We start from the raw sequence: 17318 nt of genomic DNA, 5'->3' as shown, positions 1-17318 counted from the left end.
CATAAAACATATCGTGTCAGAAGTGGGATTCGAACCCACGCCCTCATACGAGGCCCAGAATAACACAGTTTCACATCGTGAACGAAGGAAGCTAAGCCCCTTGAGTCTGGTGCCTTACACCGCTCGGCCATCCTGACAAGGTTTTAAGTCATTTAGACGTTTAAAATTACATCTCTTCCAGTTATTTTCATAAAACATATCGTGTCAGAAGTGAGATTCGAACCCACGCCCTCATACGAGGCCCAGAATAACACAGTTTCACATCGTGAACGAAGGAAGCTAAGCCCCATGAGTCTGGCGCCTTACACCGCTCGGCCATCCTGACAAGGTTTTAAGTCATTTAGACGTTTAAAATTACATCTCTTCCAGTTATTTTCATAAAACATATCGTGTCAGAAGTGGGATTCGAACCCACGCCCTCAAACGAGGAACCGAATACACAGATGCACATCGTGTTCCAATGAAAGTAAGAACCCTTGAATCTGTAGCCTTAGACAGCTCGGCAATCCTGACATGCTTTTGTGTAATTTGGACGTTTTAAAATTACATCTCTTCCAGTTATTTTCATAAAACATATCGTGTCAGAAGTGGGATTCGAACCCACGCCCTCATACGAGGCCCAGAATAACACAGTTTCACATCGTGAACGAAGGAAGCTAAGCCCCTTGAGCCTGGCGCCTTAGACCGCTCGGCCATCCTGACGTGATTTTGTGTAATTTGGAGTTTTAAAATTACATCTCTTCCAGTTATTTTCATAAAACATATCGTGTCAGAAGTGAGATTCGAACCCACGCCCTCATACGAGGCCCAGAATAACACAGTTTCACATCGTGAACGAAGGAAGCTAAGCCCCATGAGTCTGGCGCCTTAGACCGCTCGGCAATCCTGACATGGTTTTGTGTAATTTGGACGTTTTAAAATTACATCTCTTCCAGTTATTTTCATAAAACATATCGTGTCAGAAGTGGGATTCGAACCCACGCCCTCATACGACGACCAGAATTCACAGATTCACATCGTAAACGAAGGAAGCTAAGCCCCTTGAGTCTGGCGCCTTAGACCGCTCGGCCATCCTGACGTGATTTTGTGTAATTTGGACGTTTTAAAATTACATCTCTTCCAGTTATTTTCATAAAACATATCGTGTCAGAAGTGGGATTCGAACCCACGCCCTCATACGACGACCAGAATTCACAGATTCACATCGTGACCCAATGAAACTAAGAACCCTTAAATCTGTAGCCTTAGACAGCTCGGTCATCCTGACGTGGTTTAGTGTAATTTCGACGTTTTAAAATTACATCTCTCCCAGTTATTTTCATAACACATATCGTGTCAGAAGTGGGATTCGAACCCACGCCCTCATACGAGGCCCAGAACACACAGATTGACATCGTGAACCAATGAAACTAAGAACCCTTGAGTCTGTCGCCTTAGACCGCTCGGTCATCCTGACGTGGTTTTGTGTAATTTGGACGTTTTAAAATTACATCTCTTCCAGTTATTTTCATAAAACATATCGTGTCAAAAGTGGGATTCGAACCCACGCCCTCATACTAGGCCCAGAATAACACAGATTCACATCGTGAACGAAGGAAGCTAAGCCCCTTGAGCCTGGCGCCTTAGACCGCTCGGCCATCCTGACGTGATTTTGTGTAATTTGGACGTTTTAAAATTACATCTCTTCCAGTTATTTTCATAAAAAATATCGTGTCAGAAGTGGGATTCGAACCCACGCCCTCATACGAGGACCAGAATTCACAGATTCACATCGTGAACGAAGGAAGCTAAGCCCCTTGAGTCTGGCGCCTTACACCGCTCGGCCATCCTGACGTGATTTTGTGTAATTTGGACGTTTTAAAATTACATCTCTTCTAGTTATTTTCATAAAACATATCGTGTCAGAAGTGGGATTCGAACCCACGCCCTCATACGAGGCCCAGAATAACACAGATTCACATCGTGAACGAAGGAAGCTAAGCCCCTTGAGCCTGGCGCTTTACACCGCTCGGCCATCCTGACGTGGTTTTAAGTCATTTAGACGTTTAAAATTATATCTCTTCCAGTTATTTTCATAAAAGATATCGTTTCAGAAGTGGAATTCGAACCCACGCCCTCAAACGAGGACCGGAATACACAGATTCACATCGTGATCCAATGAAACTAAGAACCCATGAATCTGTAGCCTTAGACCGCTCGGCAATCCTGACATGGTTTTGTGTAATTTGGACGTTTTAAAATTACATCTCTTCCAGTTATTTTCATAAAACATATCGTGTCAGAAGTGGGATTCGAACCCACGCCCTCATACGAGGCCCAGAATAACACAGTTTCACATCGTGAACGAAGGAAGCTAAGCCCCTTGAGTCTGGTGCCTTACACCGCTCGGCCATCCTGACAAGGTTTTAAGTCATTTAGACGTTTAAAATTACATCTCTTCCAGTTATTTTCATAAAACATATCGTGTCAGAAGTGAGATTCGAACCCACGCCCTCATACGAGGCCCAGAATAACACAGTTTCACATCGTGAACGAAGGAAGCTAAGCCCCATGAGTCTGGCGCCTTACACCGCTCGGCCATCCTGACAAGGTTTTAAGTCATTTAGACGTTTAAAATTACATCTCTTCCAGTTATTTTCATAAAACATATCGTGTCAAAAGTGGGATTCGAACCCACGCCCTCATACTAGGCCCAGAATAACACAGATTCACATCGTGAACGAAGGAAGCTAAGCCCCTTGAGCCTGGCGCCTTAGACCGCTCGGCCATCCTGACGTGATTTTGTGTAATTTGGACGTTTTAAAATTACATCTCTTCCAGTTATTTTCATAAAAAATATCGTGTCAGAAGTGGGATTCGAACCCACGCCCTCATACGAGGACCAGAATTCACAGATTCACATCGTGAACGAAGGAAGCTAAGCCCCTTGAGTCTGGCGCCTTACACCGCTCGGCCATCCTGACGTGATTTTGTGTAATTTGGACGTTTTAAAATTACATCTCTTCTAGTTATTTTCATAAAACATATCGTGTCAGAAGTGGGATTCGAACCCACGCCCTCATACGAGGCCCAGAATAACACAGATTCACATCGTGAACGAAGGAAGCTAAGCCCCTTGAGCCTGGCGCTTTACACCGCTCGGCCATCCTGACGTGGTTTTAAGTCATTTAGACGTTTAAAATTATATCTCTTCCAGTTATTTTCATAAAAGATATCGTTTCAGAAGTGGAATTCGAACCCACGCCCTCAAACGAGGACCGGAATACACAGATTCACATCGTGATCCAATGAAACTAAGAACCCATGAATCTGTAGCCTTAGACCGCTCGGCAATCCTGACATGGTTTTGTGTAATTTGGACGTTTTAAAATTACATCTCTTCCAGTTATTTTCATAAAACATATCGTGTCAGAAGTGGGATTCGAACCCACGCCCTCATACGAGGCCCAGAATAACACAGTTTCACATCGTGAACGAAGGAAGCTAAGCCCCTTGAGTCTGGCGCCTTACACCGCTCGGCCATCCTGACAAGGTTTTAAGTCATTTAGACGTTTAAAATTACATCTCTTCCAGTTATTTTCATAAAACATATCGTGTCAGAAGTGAGATTCGAACCCATGCCCTCATACGAGGCCCAGAATAACACAGTTTCACATCGTGAACGAAGGAAGCTAAGCCCCTTGAGTCTGGCGCCTTACACCGCTCGGCCATCCTGACAAGGTTTTAAGTCATTTAGACGTTTAAAATTACATCTCTTCCAGTTATTTTCATAAAACATATCGTGTCAGAAGTGAGATTCGAACCCATGCCCTCATACGAGGCCCAGAATAACACAGTTTCACATCGTGAACGAAGGAAGCTAAGCCCCTTGAGTCTGGCGCCTTACACCGCTCGGCCATCCTGACAAGGTTTTAAGTCATTTAGACGTTTAAAATTACATCTCTTCCAGTTATTTTCATAAAACATATCGTTTCAGAAGTGGAATTCGAACCCACGCCCTCAAACGAGGACCGGAATACACAGATTCACATCGTGATCCAATGAAACTAAGAACCCTTGAATCTGTAGCCTTAGACAGCTCGGCAATCCTGACACGGTTTTGTGTAATTTGGACGTTTTAAAATTACATCTCTTCCAGTTATTTTCATAAAACATATCGTGTCAGAAGTGGGATTCGAACCCACGCCCTCATACGAGGCCCAGAATACACAGATTGACATCGTGAACCAATGAAACTAAGAACCCATGAATCTGTAGCCTTAGACCGCTCGGCAATCCTGACATGGTTTTGTGTAATTTGGACGTTTTAAAATTACATCTCTTCCAGTTATTTTCATAAAACATATCGTGTCAGAAGTGGGATTCGAACCCACGCCCTCTTACGAGGACCAGAATTCACAGATTCACATCGTAAACGAAGGAAGCTAAGCCCCTTGAGTCTGGCGCCTTAGACCGCTCGGCCATCCTGACGTGATTTTGTGTAATTTGGACGTTTTAAAATTACATCTCTTCCAGTTATTTTCATAAAACATATCTTGTCAGAAGTGGAATTCGAACCCACTCTGTCAAACGAGGACCAGAATACACAGATTCACATCGTGAACCAATGAAACTAAGAACCCTTGAGTCTGTCGCCTTAGACCGCTCGGTCATCCTGACGTGGTTTAGTGTAATTTGCACGTTTTAAAATTACATCTCTTCCAGTTATTTTCATAAAACATATCGTGTCAAAAGTGGGATTCGAACCCACGCCCTCATACTAGGCCCAGAATAACACAGATTCACATCGTGAACGAAGGAAGCTAAGCCCCTTGAGCCTGCGCCTTAGACCGCTCGGCCATCCTGACGTGATGTTTTGTAATTTGGACGTTTTAAAATTACATCTCTTCCAGTTATTTTCATAAAACATATCGTGTCAGAAGTGGGATTCGAACCCACGCCCTCATACGAGTACCAGAATTCACAGATTCACATCGTGAACGAAGGAAGCTAAGCCCCTTGAGTCTGGCGCCTTACACCGCTCGGCCATCCTGACGTGATTTTGTGTAATTTGGACGTTTTAAAATTACATCTCTTCCAGTTATTTTCATAAAACATATCGTGTCAGAAGTGGGATTCGAACCCACGCCCTCATACGAGGCCCAGAATACACAGATTGACATAGTGAACCAATGAAACTAAGAACCTATGAATCTGTAGCCTTAGACCGCTCGACAATCCTGACATGGTTTTGTGTAATTTGGACGTTTTAAAATTACATCTCTTCCAGTTATTTTCATAAAACATATCGTGTCAGAAGTGAGATTCGAACCCACGCCCTCATACGAGGCCCAGAATAACACAGTTTCACATCGTGAACGAAGGAAGCTAAGCCCCATGAGTCTGGCGTATTACACCGCTCGGCCATCCTGACAAGGTTTTAAGTCATTTAGACGTTTAAAATTACATCTCTTCCAGTTATTTTCATAAAACATATCGTTTCAGAAGTGGAATTCGAACCCACGCCCTCAAACGAGGACCGGAATACACAGATTCACATCGTGATCCAATGAAACTAAGAACCCTTGAATCTGTAGCCTTAGACAGCTCGGCAATCCTGACATGGTTTTGTGTAATTTGGACGTTTTAAAATTACATCTCTTCCAGTTATTTTCATAAAACATATCGTGTCAGAAGTGGGATTCGAACCCACGCCCTCATACGAGGCCCAGAATACACAGATTGACATCGTGAACCAATGAAACTAAGAACCCATGAATCTGTAGCCTTAGACCGCTCGGCAATCCTGACATGGTTTTGTGTAATTTGGACGTTTTAAAATTACATCTCTTCCAGTTATTTTCATAAAACATATCGTGTCAGAAGTGGGATTCGAACCCACGCCCTCATACGACGACCAGAATTCACAGATTCACATCGTAAACGAAGGAAGCTAAGCCCCTTGAGTCTGGCGCCTTAGACCGCTCGGCCATCCTGAGGTGATTTTGTGTAATTTGGACGTTTTAAAATTACATCTCTTCCAGTTATTTTCATAAAACATATCGTGTCAGAAGTGGGATTCGAACCCACGCCCTCATACGACGACCAGAATTCACAGATTCACATCGTGACCCAATGAAACTAAGAACCCTTAAATCTGTAGCCTTAGACAGCTCGGTCATCCTGACGTGGTTTAGTGTAATTTCGACGTTTTAAAATTACATCTCTCCCAGTTTTTTTCATAACACATATCGTGTCAGAAGTGGGATTCGAACCCACGCCCTCATACGAGGCCCAGAACACACAGATTGACATCGTGAACCAATGAAACTAAGAACCCTTGAGTCTGTCGCCTTAGACCGCTCGGTCATCCTGACGTGGTTTTGTGTAATTTGGACGTTTTAAAATTACATCTCTTCCAGTTATTTTCATAAAACATATCGTGTCAAAAGTGGGATTCGAACCCACGCCCTCATACTAGGCCCAGAATAACACAGATTCACATCGTGAACGAAGGAAGCTAAGCCCCTTGAGCCTGGCGCCTTAGACCGCTCGGCCATCCTGACGTGATTTTGTGTAATTTGGACGTTTTAAAATTACATCTCTTCCAGTTATTTTCATAAAAAATATCGTGTCAGAAGTGGGATTCGAACCCACGCCCTCATACGAGGCCCAGAATAACACAGATTCACATCGTGAACGAAGGAAGCTAAGCCCCTTGAGCCTGGCGCTTTACACCGCTCGGCCATCCTAACGTGGTTTTAAGTCATTTAGACGTTTAAAATTATATCTCTTCCAGTTATTTTCATAAAAGATATCGTTTCAGAAGTGGAATTCGAACCCACGCCCTCAAACGAGGACCGGAATACACAGTTTCACATCGTGATCCAATGAAACTAAGAACCCTTGAATCTGTAGCCTTAGACCGCTCGGCAATCCTAACATGGTTTTGTGTAATTTGGACGTTTTAAAATTACATCTCTTCCAGTTATTTTCATAAAACATATCGTGTCAGAAGTGGGATTCGAACCCACGCCCTCATACGAGGCCCAGAATACACAGATTGACATAGTGAACCAATGAAACTAAGAACCTATGAATCTGTAGCCTTAGACCGCTCGACAATCCTGACATGGTTTTGTGTAATTTGGACGTTTTAAAATTACATCTCTTCCAGTTATTTTCATAAAACATATCGTGTCAGAAGTGAGATTCGAACCCACGCCCTCATACGAGGCCCAGAATAACACAGTTTCACATCGTGAACGAAGGAAGCTAAGCCCCATGAGTCTGGCGTATTACACCGCTCGGCCATCCTGACAAGGTTTTAAGTCATTTAGACGTTTAAAATTACATCTCTTCCAGTTATTTTCATAAAACATATCGTTTCAGAAGTGGAATTCGAACCCACGCCCTCAAACGAGGACCGGAATACACAGATTCACATCGTGATCCAATGAAACTAAGAACCCTTGAATCTGTAGCCTTAGACAGCTCGGCAATCCTGACATGGTTTTGTGTAATTTGGACGTTTTAAAATTACATCTCTTCCAGTTATTTTCATAAAACATATCGTGTCAGAAGTGGGATTCGAACCCACGCCCTCATACGAGGCCCAGAATTCACAGATTCACATCGTGACCCAATGAAACTAAGAACCCTTAAATCTGTAGCCTTAGACAGCTCGGTCATCCTGACGTGGTTTAGTGTAATTTCGACGTTTTAAAATTACATCTCTCCCAGTTTTTTTCATAACACATATCGTGTCAGAAGTGGGATTCGAACCCACGCCCTCATACGAGGCCCAGAACACACAGATTGACATCGTGAACCAATGAAACTAAGAACCCTTGAGTCTGTCGCCTTAGACCGCTCGGTCATCCTGACGTGGTTTTGTGTAATTTGGACGTTTTAAAATTACATCTCTTCCAGTTATTTTCATAAAACATATCGTGTCAAAAGTGGGATTCGAACCCACGCCCTCATACTAGGCCCAGAATAACACAGATTCACATCGTGAACGAAGGAAGCTAAGCCCCTTGAGCCTGGCGCCTTAGACCGCTCGGCCATCCTGACGTGATTTTGTGTAATTTGGACGTTTTAAAATTACATCTCTTCCAGTTATTTTCATAAAAAATATCGTGTCAGAAGTGGGATTCGAACCCACGCCCTCATACGAGGCCCAGAATAACACAGATTCACATCGTGAACGAAGGAAGCTAAGCCCCTTGAGCCTGGCGCTTTACACCGCTCGGCCATCCTGACGTGGTTTTAAGTCATTTAGACGTTTAAAATTATATCTCTTCCAGTTATTTTCATAAAAGATATCGTTTCAGAAGTGGAATTCGAACCCACGCCCTCAAACGAGGACCGGAATACACAGTTTCACATCGTGATCCAATGAAACTAAGAACCCTTGAATCTGTAGCCTTAGACCGCTCGGCAATCCTAACATGGTTTTGTGTAATTTGGACGTTTTAAAATTACATCCCTTCCAGTTATTTTCATAAAACATATCGTGTCAGAAGTGGGATTCGAACCCACGCCCTCATACGAGGCCCAGAATACACAGATTGACATCGTGAACCAATGAAACTAAGAACCTATGAATCTGTAGCCTTAGACCGCTCGACAATCCAGACATGGTTTTGTGTAATTTGGACGTTTTAAAATTACATCTCTTCCAGTTATTTTCATAAAACATATCGTGTCAGAAGTGGGATTCGAACCCGTGCCCTCATACGAGGCCCAGAACATACAGATTGACATCGTTAACCAATGAAACTAAGAACCCTTGAGTCTGTCGCCTTAGACCGCTCGGTCACCCTTCGTGGTTTAGTGTAATTTGGACGTTTTAAAATTACATCTCTTCCAGTTATTTTCATAAAACATATCGTGCCAGAAGTGGGATTCGAACCCACGCCCTCATACGAGGCCCAATATAACACAGATTCCCATCGTGAACGAAGGAAGCTAAGACCCTTGAGCCTGGCGCCTTAGACCGCCCGGCCATCCTGACGTGATTTTGTGTAATTTGGACGTTTTAAAATTACATCCCTTCCAGTTATTTTCATAAAACATATCGTGTCTGAAGTGAGATTCGAACCCACGCCCTCATACGAGGCCCAGAATACAAAGATTGACATCGTGAACCAATGAAACTAAGAACCCTTGATTCTGTAGCCTTAGACCGCTCGGCAATCCTGACATGGTTTTGTGTAATTTGGACGTTTTAAAATTACATCTCTTCCAGTTATTTTCATAAAACATATCGTGTCAGAAGTGGGATTCGAACCCACGCCCTCATACGAGGCCCAGAACACACAGATTGACATCGTGAACCAATGAAACTAAGAACCCTTGAGTCTGTCGCCTTAGACCGCTCGGTCATCCTGACGTGGTTTTGTGTAATTTGGACGTTTTAAAATTACATCTCTTCCAGTTATTTTCATAAAACATATCGTGTCAGAAGTGGGATTCGAACCCACGCCCTCATACGAGGCCCAGAATAACATAGATTCACATCGTGAACGAAGGAAGCTAAGCCCCTTGAGTCTGGCGCCGTAGACCGCTCGGCCATCCTGTCGTGATGTTTTGTAATTTGGACGTTTTAAAATTATATCTCTCCCAGTTATTTTCATAAAACATATTGTTTCAGAAGTGGGATTCGAACGCACGCCCTCATACGAGGCCCAGAATACACAGATTGACATCGTGAACCAATGAAACTAAGAACCCTTGAATCTGTAGCCTTAGACCGCTCGGCCATCCTGACGTGGTTTTGTGTAATTTGGACGTTTTAAAATTACATCTCTTCCAGTTATTTTCATAAAACATATCGTGTCAGAAGTGGGATTCGAACCCACGCCCTCATACGAGGACCAAAATTCAGAGATTCACATCGTGAACGAAGGAAGCTAAGCCCCTTGAGTCTGGCGCCTTAGACCGCTCGGCAATCCTGACGTGACTTTGTGTAATTTGGACGTTTTAAAATTACATCTCTTCCAGTTATTTTCATAAAACATATCGTGTCAGAAGTGGGATTCGAACCCGCGCCCTCATACGAGGACCAGAATTCACAGATTCACATCTTGAACGAAGGAAGCTAAGCCCCTTGAGTCTGGCGCCGTAGACCGCTCGGCCATGCTGTCGTGATGTTGTGTAATTTGGACGTTTTAAAATTACATCTCTTCCAGTTATTTTCATAAAACATATCGTGTCAGAAGAGGGATTCGAACCCACGCCCTCATACGAGGCCCAGAATAACACAGATTCACATCGTGAACGAAGGAAGCTAAGCCCCATGAGCCTGGCGCCTTAGACCGCTCGGCCATCCTGACATGGTTTTGTGTAATTTGGACGTTTTAAAATTACATCTCTTCCAGTTATTTTCATAAAACATATCGTGTCAGAAGTGGGATTCGAACCCACGCCCTCATACGAGGCCCAGAACACACAGATTGACATCGTGAACCAATGAAACTAAGAACCCTTGAGTCTGTCGCCTTAGACCGCTCGGTCATCCTAACGTGGTTTTGTGTAATTTGGACGTTTTAAAATTACATCTCTTCCAGTTATTTTCATAAAACATATCGTGTCAGAAGTGGGATTCGAACCCACGCCCTCATACGAGGCCCAGAATAACATAGATTCACATCGTGAACGAAGGAAGCTAAGCCCCTTGAGCCTGGCGCCTTAGACCGCTCGGCCATCCTGACGTTATTTTGTGTAATTTGGACGTTTTAAAATTACATCTCTTCCAGTTATTTTCATAAATCATATCTCGTCAGAAGTGGGATTCGAACCCACGCCCTCATACGAGGCCCAGAACACACAGATTGACATCCTGAACCAATGAAACTAAGAACACTTGAGTCTGTCGCCTTAGACCGCTCGGTCATCCTGACGTGGTTTAGTGTAATTTGGACGTTTTAAAATTACATCTCTTCCAGTTATTTATAAAAACATATCGTGTCAGAAGTGGGATTCGAACCCACGCCCTCATACGAGGCCCAAAATAACACAGATTCACATCGTGAACGAAGGAAGCTTAGACCCTTGAGCCTGGCGCCTTAGACCGCTCGGCCATCCTGACGTGATTTTGTGTAATTTGGAGTTTTAAAATTACATCTCTTCCAGTTTTTTCATAAAACATATCGTGTCAGAAGTGGGATTCGAACCCACGCCCTCATACGAGGCCCAAAATAACACAGATTCACATCGTGAACGAAGGAAGCTTAGACCCTTGAGCCTGGCGCCTTAGACCGCTCGGCCATCCTGTCGTGATGTTGTGTAATTTGGACGTTTTAAAATTACATCTCTTCCAGTTATTTTCATAAAACATATCGTGTCAGAAGAGGGATTCGAACCCACGCCCTCATACGAGGCCCAAAATAACACAGATTCACATCGTGAACGAAGGAAGCTAAGCCCCATGAGCCTGGCGCCTTAGACCGCTCGGCCATCCTGACGTGATTTTGTGTAATTTGGACGTTTTAAAATTACATCTCTTCCAGTTATTTTCATAAAACATATCGTGTCAGAAGTGGGATTCGAACCCACGCCCTCATACGAGGCCCAGAATACACAGATTGACATCGTGAACCAATGAAACTAAGAACCCTTTTATCTATAGCCTTAGACCGCTCGGCAATCCTGACATGGTTTTGTGTAATTTGGACGTTTTAAAATTACATCTCTTCCAGTTATTTTCATAAAACATATCGTGTCAGAAGTGGGATTCGAACCCACGCCCTCATACGAGGCCCAGAACACACAGATTGACATCGTGAACCAATGAAACTAAGAACCCTTGAGTCTGTCGCCTTAGACCGCTCGGTCATCCTAACGTGGTTTTGTGTAATTTGGACGTTTTAAAATTACATCTCTTCCAGTTATTTTCATAAAACATATCGTGTCAGAAGTGGGATTCGAACCCACGCCCTCATACGAGGCCCAGAATAACATAGATTCACAGCGTGAACGAAGGAAGCTAAGCCCCTTGAGCCTGGCGCCTTAGACCGCTCGGCCATCCTGACGTTATTTTGTGTAATTTGGACGTTTTAAAATTACATCTCTTCCAGTTATTTTCATAAATCATATCTCGTCAGAAGTGGGATTCGAACCCACGCCCTCATACGAGGCCCAGAACACACAGATTGACATCCTGAACCAATGAAACTAAGAACACTTGAGTCTGTCGCCTTAGACCGCTCGGTCATCCTGACGTGGTTTAGTGTAATTTGGACGTTTTAAAATTACATCTCTTCCAGTTATTTATAAAAACATATCGTGTCAGAAGTGGGATTCGAACCCACGCCCTCATACGAGGCCCAGAACACACAGATTGACATCGTGAACCAATGAAACTAAGAACCCTTGAGTCTGTCGCCTTAGACCGCTCGGTCATCCTAACGTGGTTTTGTGTAATTTGGACGTTTTAAAATTACATCTCTTCCAGTTATTTTCATAAAACATATCGTGTCAGAAGTGGGATTCGAACCCACGCCCTCATACGAGGCCCAGAATAACATAGATTCACATCGTGAACGAAGGAAGCTAAGCCCCTTGAGCCTGGCGCCTTAGACCGCTCGGCCATCCTGACGTTATTTTGTGTAATTTGGACGTTTTAAAATTACATCTCTTCCAGTTATTTTCATAAATCATATCTCGTCAGAAGTGGGATTCGAACCCACGCCCTCATACGAGGCCCAGAACACACAGATTGACATCCTGAACCAATGAAACTAAGAACACTTGAGTCTGTCGCCTTAGACCGCTCGGTCATCCTGACGTGGTTTAGTGTAATTTGGACGTTTTAAAATTACATCTCTTCCAGTTATTTATAAAAACATATCGTGTCAGAAGTGGGATTCGAACCCACGCCCTCATACGAGGCCCAGAACACACAGATTGACATCGTGAACCAATGAAACTAAGAACCCTTGAGTCTGTCGCCTTAGACCGCTCGGTCATCCTAACGTGGTTTTGTGTAATTTGGACGTTTTAAAATTACATCTCTTCCAGTTATTTTCATAAAACATATCGTGTCAGAAGTGGGATTCGAACCCACGCCCTCATACGAGGCCCAGAATAACATAGATTCACATCGTGAACGAAGGAAGCTAAGCCCCTTGAGCCTGGCGCCTTAGACCGCTCGGCCATCCTGACGTTATTTTGTGTAATTTGGACGTTTTAAAATTACATCTCTTCCAGTTATTTTCATAAATCATATCTCGTCAGAAGTGGGATTCGAACCCACGCCCTCATACGAGGCCCAGAACACACAGATTGACATCCTGAACCAATGAAACTAAGAACACTTGAGTCTGTCGCCTTAGACCGCTCGGTCATCCTGACGTGGTTTAGTGTAATTTGGACGTTTTAAAATTACATCTCTTCCAGTTATTTATAAAAACATATCGTGTCAGAAGTGGGATTCGAACCCACGCCCTCATACGAGGCCCAGAACACACAGATTGACATCGTGAACCAATGAAACTAAGAACCCTTGAGTCTGTCGCCTTAGACCGCTCGGTCATCCTAACGTGGTTTTGTGTAATTTGGACGTTTTAAAATTACATCTCTTCCAGTTATTTTCATAAAACATATCGTGTCAGAAGTGGGATTCGAACCCACGCCCTCATACGAGGCCCAGAATAACATAGATTCACATCGTGAACGAAGGAAGCTAAGCCCCTTGAGCCTGGCGCCTTAGACCGCTCGGCCATCCTGACGTTATTTTGTGTAATTTGGACGTTTTAAAATTACATCTCTTCCAGTTATTTTCATAAATCATATCTCGTCAGAAGTGGGATTCGAACCCACGCCCTCATACGAGGCCCAGAACACACAGATTGACATCCTGAACCAATGAAACTAAGAACACTTGAGTCTGTCGCCTTAGACCGCTCGGTCATCCTGACGTGGTTTAGTGTAATTTGGACGTTTTAAAATTACATCTCTTCCAGTTATTTATAAAAACATATCGTGTCAGAAGTGGGATTCGAACCCACGCCCTCATACGAGGCCCAAAATAACACAGATTCACATCGTGAACGAAGGAAGCTTAGACCCTTGAGCCTGGCGCCTTAGACCGCTCGGCCATCCTGACGTGATTTTGTGTAATTTGGAGTTTTAAAATTACATCTCTTCCAGTTTTTTCATAAAACATATCGTGTCAGAAGTGGGATTCGAACCCACGCCCTCATACGAGGCCCAAAATAACACAGATTCACATCGTGAACGAAGGAAGCTTAGACCCTTGAGCCTGGCGCCTTAGACCGCTCGGCCATCCTGTCGTGATGTTGTGTAATTTGGACGTTTTAAAATTACATCTCTTCCAGTTATTTTCATAAAACATATCGTGTCAGAAGAGGGATTCGAACCCACGCCCTCATACGAGGCCCAAAATAACACAGATTCACATCGTGAACGAAGGAAGCTAAGCCCCATGAGCCTGGCGCCTTAGACCGCTCGGCCATCCTGACGTGATTTTGTGTAATTTGGACGTTTTAAAATTACATCTCTTCCAGTTATTTTCATAAAACATATCGTGTCAGAAGTGGGATTCGAACCCACGCCCTCATACGAGGCCCAGAATACACAGATTGACATCGTGAACCAATGAAACTAAGAACCCTTGAATCTATAGCCTTAGACCGCTCGGCAATCCTGACATGGTTTTGTGTAATTTGGACGTTTTAAAATTACATCTCTTCCAGTTATTTTCATAAAACATATCGTGTCAGAAGTGGGATTCGAACCCACGCCCTCATACGAGGCCCAGAACACACAGATTGACATCGTGAACCAATGAAACTAAGAACCCTTGAGTCTGTCGCCTTAGACCGCTCGGTCATCCTAACGTGGTTTTGTGTAATTTGGACGTTTTAAAATTACATCTCTTCCAGTTATTTTCATAAAACATATCGTGTCAGAAGTGGGATTCGAACCCACGCCCTCATACGAGGCCCAGAATAACATAGATTCACAGCGTGAACGAAGGAAGCTAAGCCCCTTGAGCCTGGCGCCTTAGACCGCTCGGCCATCCTGACGTTATTTTGTGTAATTTGGACGTTTTAAAATTACATCTCTTCCAGTTATTTTCATAAATCATATCTCGTCAGAAGTGGGATTCGAATCCACGCCCTCATACGAGGCCCAGAACACACAGATTGACATCCTGAACCAATGAAACTAAGAACACTTGAGTCTGTCGCCTTAGACCGCTCGGTCATCCTGACGTGGTTTAGTGTAATTTGGACGTTTTAAAATTACATCTCTTCCAGTTATTTATAAAAACATATCGTGTCAGAAGTGGGATTCGAACCCACGCCCTCATACGAGGCCCAGAACACACAGATTGACATCGTGAACCAATGAAACTAAGAACCCTTGAGTCTGTCGCCTTAGACCGCTCGGTCATCCTAACGTGGTTTTGTGTAATTTGGACGTTTTAAAATTACATCTCTTCCAGTTATTTTCATAAAACATATCGTGTCAGAAGTGGGATTCGAACCCACGCCCTCATACGAGGCCCAGAATAACATAGATTCACATCGTGAACGAAGGAAGCTAAGCCCCTTGAGCCTGGCGCCTTAGACCGCTCGGCCATCCTGACGTTATTTTGTGTAATTTGGACGTTTTAAAATTACATCTCTTCCAGTTATTTTCATAAATCATATCTCGTCAGAAGTGGGATTCGAACCCACGCCCTCATACGAGGCCCAGAACACACAGATTGACATCCTGAACCAATGAAACTAAGAACACTTGAGTCTGTCGCCTTAGACCGCTCGGTCATCCTGACGTGGTTTAGTGTAATTTGGACGTTTTAAAATTACATCTCTTCCAGTTATTTATAAAAACATATCGTGTCAGAAGTGGGATTCGAACCCACGCCCTCATACGAGGCCCAGAACACACAGATTGACATCGTGAACCAATGAAACTAAGAACCCTTGAGTCTGTCGCCTTAGACCGCTCGGTCATCCTAACGTGGTTTTGTGTAATTTGGACGTTTTAAAATTACATCTCTTCCAGTTATTTTCATAAAACATATCGTGTCAGAAGTGGGATTCGAACCCACGCCCTCATACGAGGCCCAGAATAACATAGATTCACATCGTGAACGAAGGAAGCTAAGCCCCTTGAGCCTGGCGCCTTAGACCGCTCGGCCATCCTGACGTTATTTTGTGTAATTTGGACGTTTTAAAATTACATCTCTTCCAGTTATTTTCATAAATCATATCTCGTCAGAAGTGGGATTCGAACCCACGCCCTCATACGAGGCCCAGAACACACAGATTGACATCCTGAACCAATGAAACTAAGAACACTTGAGTCTGTCGCCTTAGACCGCTCGGTCATCCTGACGTGGTTTAGTGTAATTTGGACGTTTTAAAATTACATCTCTTCCAGTTATTTATAAAAACATATCGTGTCAGAAGTGGGATTCGAACCCACGCCCTCATACGAGGCCCAAAATAACACAGATTCACATCGTGAACGAAGGAAGCTTAGACCCTTGAGCCTGGCGCCTTAGACCGCTCGGCCATCCTGACGTGATTTTGTGTAATTTGGAGTTTTAAAATTACATCTCTTCCAGTTTTTTCATAAAACATATCGTGTCAGAAGTGGGATTCGAACCCACGCCCTCATACGAGGCCCAAAATAACACAGATTCACATCGTGAACGAAGGAAGCTTAGACCCTTGAGCCTGGCGCCTTAGACCGCTCGGCCATCCTGTCGTGATGTTGTGTAATTTGGACGTTTTAAAATTACATCTCTTCCAGTTATTTTCATAAAACATATCGTGTCAGAAGAGGGATTCGAACCCACGCCCTCATACGAGGCCCAAAATAACACAGATTCACATCGTGAACGAAGGAAGCTAAGCCCCATGAGCCTGGCGCCTTAGACCGCTCGGCCATCCTGACGTGATTTTGTGTAATTTGGACGTTTTAAAATTACATCTCTTCCAGTTATTTTCATAAAACATATCGTGTCAGAAGTGGGATTCGAACCCACGCCCTCATACGAGGCCCAGAATACACAGATTGACATCGTGAACCAATGAAACTAAGAACCCTTGAATCTATAGCCTTAGACCGCTCGGCAATCCTGACATGGTTTTGTGTAATTTGGACGTTTTAAAATTACATCTCTTCCAGTTATTTTCATAAAACATATCGTGTCAGAAGTGGGATTCGAACCCACGCCCTCATACGAGGCCCAGAACACACAGATTGACATCGTGAACCAATGAAACTAAGAACCCTTGAGTCTGTCGCCTTAGACCGCTCGGTCATCCTAACGTGGTTTTGTGTAATTTGGA

The 17318-nt window shown here is 43.7% G+C and overlaps 10 non-coding genes across 10 annotated transcripts; all 10 read right to left on the bottom strand.

Annotated features, from left to right (window-relative positions):
• Nucleotides 1-14: 14 nt before the first annotated feature.
• TRNAL-CAA (transfer RNA leucine (anticodon CAA)) lies at nt 15-137 on the bottom strand. Its single transcript has 2 exons — nt 100-137; nt 15-60 (listed from the first exon to the last, which is right to left on the bottom strand). It is a non-coding gene; the product is annotated as a tRNA-Leu (tRNA).
• Nucleotides 138-202: 65 nt separating this feature from the next.
• Nucleotides 203-325, bottom strand: TRNAM-CAU (transfer RNA methionine (anticodon CAU)). The gene is made up of 2 exons: nt 288-325; nt 203-248 (listed from the first exon to the last, which is right to left on the bottom strand). It is a non-coding gene; the product is annotated as a tRNA-Met (tRNA).
• A 1386-nt stretch (nt 326-1711) lies between these two features.
• On the bottom strand, nt 1712-1833 carry TRNAL-CAA (transfer RNA leucine (anticodon CAA)). Its single transcript has 2 exons — nt 1796-1833; nt 1712-1757 (listed from the first exon to the last, which is right to left on the bottom strand). It is a non-coding gene; the product is annotated as a tRNA-Leu (tRNA).
• A 443-nt stretch (nt 1834-2276) lies between these two features.
• TRNAL-CAA (transfer RNA leucine (anticodon CAA)) lies at nt 2277-2399 on the bottom strand. Its single transcript has 2 exons — nt 2362-2399; nt 2277-2322 (listed from the first exon to the last, which is right to left on the bottom strand). It is a non-coding gene; the product is annotated as a tRNA-Leu (tRNA).
• Nucleotides 2400-2464: 65 nt separating this feature from the next.
• On the bottom strand, nt 2465-2587 carry TRNAM-CAU (transfer RNA methionine (anticodon CAU)). Its single transcript has 2 exons — nt 2550-2587; nt 2465-2510 (listed from the first exon to the last, which is right to left on the bottom strand). It is a non-coding gene; the product is annotated as a tRNA-Met (tRNA).
• A 254-nt stretch (nt 2588-2841) lies between these two features.
• TRNAL-CAA (transfer RNA leucine (anticodon CAA)) lies at nt 2842-2963 on the bottom strand. Its single transcript has 2 exons — nt 2926-2963; nt 2842-2887 (listed from the first exon to the last, which is right to left on the bottom strand). It is a non-coding gene; the product is annotated as a tRNA-Leu (tRNA).
• Nucleotides 2964-3406: 443 nt separating this feature from the next.
• Nucleotides 3407-3529, bottom strand: TRNAL-CAA (transfer RNA leucine (anticodon CAA)). The gene is made up of 2 exons: nt 3492-3529; nt 3407-3452 (listed from the first exon to the last, which is right to left on the bottom strand). It is a non-coding gene; the product is annotated as a tRNA-Leu (tRNA).
• An 819-nt stretch (nt 3530-4348) lies between these two features.
• TRNAL-CAA (transfer RNA leucine (anticodon CAA)) lies at nt 4349-4470 on the bottom strand. Its single transcript has 2 exons — nt 4433-4470; nt 4349-4394 (listed from the first exon to the last, which is right to left on the bottom strand). It is a non-coding gene; the product is annotated as a tRNA-Leu (tRNA).
• A 255-nt stretch (nt 4471-4725) lies between these two features.
• On the bottom strand, nt 4726-4847 carry TRNAL-AAG (transfer RNA leucine (anticodon AAG)). The gene is made up of 2 exons: nt 4810-4847; nt 4726-4761 (listed from the first exon to the last, which is right to left on the bottom strand). It is a non-coding gene; the product is annotated as a tRNA-Leu (tRNA).
• A 66-nt stretch (nt 4848-4913) lies between these two features.
• Nucleotides 4914-5035, bottom strand: TRNAL-CAA (transfer RNA leucine (anticodon CAA)). Its single transcript has 2 exons — nt 4998-5035; nt 4914-4959 (listed from the first exon to the last, which is right to left on the bottom strand). It is a non-coding gene; the product is annotated as a tRNA-Leu (tRNA).
• Nucleotides 5036-17318: the final 12283 nt, after the last annotated feature.

This window comes from Phalangium opilio, unplaced genomic scaffold (assembly GCF_054372755.1).
Source record: "Phalangium opilio isolate 3A_F unplaced genomic scaffold, DU_Popi_V2 ptg000046l_1, whole genome shotgun sequence".
In the NCBI taxonomy this organism is placed as follows: Eukaryota; Metazoa; Arthropoda; class Arachnida; order Opiliones; family Phalangiidae; genus Phalangium; species Phalangium opilio.
The sequence above is the reverse complement of the archived record's forward strand: the minus strand, read 5'-3'. Positions and strand labels throughout refer to the sequence as shown.